The sequence below is a fragment of the Schistocerca cancellata genome, chromosome 10, assembly GCF_023864275.1.
Source record: "Schistocerca cancellata isolate TAMUIC-IGC-003103 chromosome 10, iqSchCanc2.1, whole genome shotgun sequence".
Taxonomy (NCBI): Eukaryota; Metazoa; Arthropoda; class Insecta; order Orthoptera; family Acrididae; genus Schistocerca; species Schistocerca cancellata.
This window is the reverse complement of record NC_064635.1, coordinates 221,933,047-221,939,485: the sequence shown is the minus strand read 5'-3', so window position 1 is coordinate 221,939,485 and position 6,439 is coordinate 221,933,047. Positions and strand designations below refer to the sequence as shown.

The following is a 6,439-nucleotide window of genomic DNA, read 5'->3' as shown; positions in this document are numbered from 1 at the left end:
AGCAGAGGGAGTCGATTCTTCCTCTAGAGCCGAAATCAGAGTGAATAGTGGAGGAGGAAGACTTTCTAACTCGTACCAAAGGTGTTCGATTGGGTTCAATTCTGTGCTCTGCTCAGGACAGTAGATTTCTGTAATGTTGTGTGTCCACAAGTCAGCGCCTCACAAATGCCGCTTTACGACAGGGTGCATAGTCATGCTGATATAAGCAAGTACCGTCCCCAAACTGTATGCAGTACACATTGCTGTAAAATGTAGCCATAATTCTTCCACATACAGCGATTTGTTGAGCACAGTATGGGGACCACACAATAACGACGAAAAGCCACTTTAAACCGTAATACCAGCTGCTTCATACTTTAGTGCTGGCACCAACAGTGATTGCGGATAACATTGTCCATGCATTTGCCAAACCCACATCCTTCCATCTGATTACCACTAGGTATAGCGTGATTCCTGTCTCAAGATCACTTGTTGCCAGCCATCTGTTGTCCGGTGGCGCCGCTCTTTACCTCACCTCAGACGTCGGTTGACGTCGACTGCCGAATTGCGTGGATTACGAGAGGTTGCCTGTCCATCGTACGCCATTCATTATAACTCTCGCCTGGCCAGCTGATAGCATTTTGGAACTCAACGAGGGATTTCTTCTGCAGGTTTCGTGCCATTTCTTGGAAGCCCACTCTGCAATGGTCGATGGGCGTTGGATGTCCGTACATGAGGCCTTCGTGGTCTTGTGGTTGTTGCTTCGCGTTTCCACTTGACAATCACATCATCAAAGATTGGCGTTCGGAGCTTTAGAAGAATTGAAATGCCCGTTATGGTTTTGTTGTTCTGCTGCCAGCCAATGACTAGTCCACTTGTTCTCTCATTCTGCTCTTACTGCTTCAATAGTGACAACACAGTGCTCTCCGCCTCCTTTTGTAGTGGCAGGTTTGCCTCTCGTGATATCTGATGGTAACTCCGAATTAGATAGGGATGTCCAGGCACTTTTAATCAGATAGTGTATATAGGACAGTCTGGGTCACTACCTCCAGATTAAATACATCTCCATATAATACTGCTTATTTTAGTCACAGTAGGAAACTATAATACTTCTACCTGTCATGTGGAGAATAAGTAAGTGCGATTGATGTGTTAGCTTCCGTGAGCATGAAAAGCGGTTAAACATATGGCACAAGGAAGAAGAATCTGAAGAATTTCGTTCCCACGAATATTTCGGTTTCCGCTAAGTTCCTAATTCACTTCATGTCGTAACTACAAATTAGATGTCTTTCGGGACACCCCCACCTTGGCTAACTAGGAAATTATTTCGCATTTCCGCCGTGGTGTAATTTATTAAAAGACTCGCCAATACGATCAGATGCAGTAGAAAATCTGAAATGCAGCGGCGGCTATCCCTTCTTGTCTTGGCGACATATGATCTGTAGCGACTGTCTCAAATAAGCAACATGTCCTTGTATTTATCTTTCTAAAGCTTTATGCCGAGTTCATTCGAGGTAGTGACTGCACATTACGATCATACGTATTAATAAGGAATACCTGATGAATTTTCTATGGCTATTTTTGGAGTAAAATTATTCCGGTACCGGGAATCGAACCCGAGCCTCCTGGGTGAGAGCCAGGTATCCTAGCCACTAGACCATACCGGATACATGAAATCCTCTAACCGATTGTCGTTTCAAACTTTCACTATACAACTACAGTCACAGTACTTGTGCCGAGATGGGAGGTTATGAAGAATATGACCACTGTCTTGCAGCATCTCATCTTAGAGGATTTGCCGCCGAACTAATAAGGCCCTTTGGCGGCCCGCCAGCTGCGATAAAGTTACTAGCGCCACTCTCAGGCGGCCGTCCCAGGGTTACAGTCACCATCGGATGGATCTTTCCCACAGATTTACTGCGGTGATCTGTTGCTCTTCAGTGGGAGCTATATAGCGTCTTTAGTTTCTTCTCATTTCTTGTGCCCTTGTCTTCAGCAATTCTTTCATCGTTTTTCACATCCCATCTCTACGACGTAGTTTTGCTACCTTCAAATCCAACCGTTCCGAAAATTTCTATCTGAAAACTTTTCTCAGTTACGTTTATTTGTTTAATTACTTTTTTTAGTTTTTAATACCGACGAACTCCAAATGTTTTTATTTTTTATTTAAAAAAAAAATTGATTTCCTTTTGCATAAATAGTTTCAGCTGTGCCGCTGGGTACGTGATTTCTTGTCATAAAGGTCGCAGTACATAGTAGTCGACGGAAAGTCATCGAATGAAACAGAAGTCATATCTGGTGTTCCCCAAGGGAGTGTTACAGTCCTTCTGCTGCTTTTGGTGGATGCAGACTATTTAGGAGACAATTTGAGGAGCACTCGTAGATTGTTTTGCAGATGATGCTGTGATTTACCAACAGAAGACCAAAAACAATTGCAAAATGTCGTAGATACGATATCTCTACGATACGAAAATTAGCAATTGTCTCTGAATAACGAAAAGTTAGAGTTCACTCACATGAGTACTAAACAAAACCTCTTAAATTTTGTGTACACGAGAACTCAACAAGGGTAAGGGCTGTGAATTCCGCTAAATACCTAGCAATTAGAATTATGAAGAGCTTGAACTGGAACGATGACACATATAATGTTGTGGGAGAGGGCACATGCGGCCGAGCGTTGTCCTGGTGGAAAATGGCATGTGGAATGAACTGCAGGAGGGGCGGTGCCTCGGCCTGTAAAACCTCCATTGTGTATTGGTAGCTATTCAGATTGCCCTCACGCCGCAGAAGGCGAGATCGCCTGTTATAGGCAATGGCGCCGCAAACCATCACAGTCGGCCTTTGTCCGCTATCTCGCTCTACAATACGGTGTGCCCGGTTGCGTTTACCATGGCGGCGTCGAACGTTTATGCCGGCGTCACTGAAGCGCGACTCGTTCGGAAACAAATACATGCTGCCTCTCAGCGCGCGTGTATCGGCTTTCACGTGTCGATCGCAGTCTGCGGCGTTAGTGAGTTCTAGTCAATTGTAGCCGACGCAGTGGCATGTGTCCCACCAGTCCGGCTCGCAAAAGACGGTGTCGAACGGGCGACGTAGAGATGTCCACACCCGTCGCTGTGCTTCAACGTCGTGGCAACACTGTGGACGACGCAGTTCTGTCCGTTTGTGCCGAATGGACAGGACGGTGTGACCATCTCGCGTTGTGTCGTCCAGTTCCCTGTGTCACTGTCGGCGCAAGGTATGCCACACTTCTCCCCACTGGCTCCACATACTCCTCATTGTTGCAGCAGTGTGCCCTGTACGTACGAGCCGCAGTGTCACAGAACGGTAGACACGCCTCCCGAAGAGCTATCATTCTTCCCCGTTCGGACGTACACACAAGTCGATGGTCAACCCTGTGATGTTGGCGAGGCTTAGTGACACTTAGTGACAGTTTCCCACTTCGGGAAAATGGCTCCGCAATGGCAGAGCGTTCCGTAAAACTGACCTGTCCTTCACACGAAAGAGGGCGCTGTTGCGCCTATGTACATTCCATGGTGTGTTGTTGTTGTTTTCAGCCCTGAGACTGGTTTGATGCAGCTCTCCATGTTACTCTATCCTGTGCAAGCTTCTTCATCTCCCAGTACTTACTGCAACCTACATCCTTATGAATCTGCTTAGTGTATTCATCTCTTGGTCTCACTCTACGATTTTTACCCTCCACGCTGCCCTCCAATGCTAAATTTGTGACCCCTTGATGCCTCAGAACATGTCCTACCAACCGATCCCTTCTTCTTGTCAAGTTGTGCCACAAACTCCTCTTGTCCCCAATTCTATTCAATACCTCCTCATTAGTTAAGTGATCTACCCATCTAATCTTCAGCATTCTTCTGTAGCACAACATTTCGAAAGCTTCTATTCTCTTCTTGTCCAAACTATTTATCGTCCATGTTTCACTTCCACACATGGCTACACTCCACACAAATACTTTCAGAAACAACTTCCTGACACTTAAATCTATACTCGATGTTAACAAATTTGTCTTCTTCAGAAACGCTTTCCTTGCCATTGCCAGTCGACATTTTATATCCTCTCTACTTCGACCATCATCAGTTATTTTGCTCCCCAAATAGCAAAACTCATTTACTACTTTAAGAGTCGAATTATCTAATCTAATTCCGTCAGCATCACCCGACTTAATTCGACTACATTCCATTATCCTCGTTTTGCTTTTGTTGATGTTCATTTTATATCCTCCTTTCAAGACACTGTCCATTGTGTTCAACAGCTCTTCCAAGTCCTTTACTGTCTCTGACAGAATTACAATGTCATCAGCGAACCTCAACGTTTTTATTTTTTCTCCGTGGACTTTAATACCTACTCCGAATTTTTCTTTTGTTTCCTTTACTGCTTGCTCAATATACAGATTGAATAACATTGGGGAGAGGCTACAACCCTATCTCACCCCTTCCCAACCACTGCTTCCATTTCAGCAGTATCATATCTCCCATTTTATCTTCATCTACATCCTCTTCCAATTCCATAATATTGCCCTCAAGTACATCGTCCTTGTATAGACCCTCTATATACTCCTTCCACCTTTCTGCTTTCCCTTCTTTGCTTAGAACTGGGTTTCCATCTGAGCTCTTCATGTTCATACAAGTGGTTCTTTTTTCTCCAAAGGTCTCTTTAATTTTCCTGTAGGTAGTATATATCTTACCCCTAGTGAGATAAGCCTCTACATCCTTACGTTTGTCCTCTAGCCATCCCTGCTTAGCCATTTTGCACTTCCTGTCGATCTCATTTTTGAGACGTTTGTATTCCTTTTTGCCTGCTTCATTTACTGCGTTTTTATATTTTCTCCTTTCATCAATTAAATTCAATATTTCTTCTGTTACCCAAGGATTTCTACTAGCCCTCGTCTTTTTACCTACTTGATCCTCTGCTGCCTTCACTACTTCATCCTTCAGAGCTACCCATTCTTCTTCTACTGTATTTATTTTCCCCATTTGTGACAATTTTTCCCTTATGCTCTCCCTGAAACTCTGTACAACCTCTGGTTTAATCAGTTTGTCTAGGTCCCATCTCCTTAAATTCCCACCATTTTGCAGTTTCTTCAGTTTTAATCTACAGTTCATAACCAATAGATTGTGGTCAGAGTCCACATCTGCCCCTGGAAATGTCTTACAATTTAATACCTGGTTCCTAAATCTCTGTCTTACCATTATATAATCTATCTGATACCTTTTAGTGTCTCCAGGGTTCTTCCATGTATACAACCTTCTATCATGATTCTTAAACCACGTGTTAGCTGTGATTAAGTTGTGCTCTGCGCAAAATTCTACCAGGCGGCTTCCTCTTTCATTTCTCTCGCCCAATCCATATTCACCCGCTATGTTTCCTTCTCCCCTTTTCCTACTCTCGAATTCCAGTCACCCATGACTATTTAATTTTCGTCTCATCATACATTTGATCAATTTCTTCGTCATCTGCAGAGCTAGTTGTCATATGAACTTGTACTACTGTAGTAGGCGTGGGCTTCATGTCTATCTTGGCCACAATAATGCGTTCGCTATGCTGTTGGTAGTAGCTTACCCGCACTCCTATTTTTTTTATTCATTATTAGCCTACTCCTGCATTACCCCTATTTGATTTTGATTTATAACCCTGTATTCACCTGACCAAAAGTCTTGTTCCTCCTGCCACTGAACTTCACTAATTCCCACTATATCTAACTTCAACCTATCCATTTCCCTTTTTAAATTTTCTAACCTGCCTGCCCGATTAAGGGATCCGACATTCCACGTTCCGATCCATAGAACGCCAGTTTTCTTTCTCCTTATAACGACGTCCTCCTGAGTAGTCCCCGCCCGGGGATCCGAATGGGGGACTATTTTACCTCCGGAATATTTTACCCAAGAGGACGCCATCATCATTAACCATACAGTAAAGCTGCATACCCTCGGGAAAAATTACGGCTGTAGTTTCCCCTTGCTTTCAGCCGTTCGCGGTACCAGCACAGCAAGGCCGTTTTGGTTAGTGTTGCAAGGCCAGATCAGTCAATCATCCAAAATGTTGCCCCTGCAACTACTGAAAAGGCTGCTGCCCCTCTTCAGGAACCACACATTTGTCTGGCCTCTCAACAGATACCCCTCCGTTGTGGTTGCACCTACGGTACGGCCATCTGTATCGCTGAGGCACGCAAGCCTCCCCACCAACAGCAAGGTGCATGGTTCATGGGGGTCGGGTACATCCCATGTCGCTTCTATTTAAATCACTTATTGTGGTTTCGATGCTCTACTCGACCTTTTATCGTCGTGAGTTACAGACCATTGGTTCTGAATGTTTCACTTTTTACAAACGGTTATGTATTTCGTTTTACAGAGATTTATGAAGTCATGGAATTATTGAGAGCGCGGCAGTTAATGGTAATATTTTTATGCTCTTGCGTTGTCGGTAGGAAATTTGAGATGCTTCTTAA

General features: G+C 44.1%; 1 non-coding gene across 1 annotated transcript; it reads right to left on the bottom strand.

The window, feature by feature from the left end:
* Positions 1–1,574: 1,574 nt before the first annotated feature.
* On the bottom strand, positions 1,575–1,646 carry Trnae-cuc (transfer RNA glutamic acid (anticodon CUC)). The gene has a single exon. It is a non-coding gene; the product is annotated as a tRNA-Glu (tRNA).
* Positions 1,647–6,439: the final 4,793 nt, after the last annotated feature.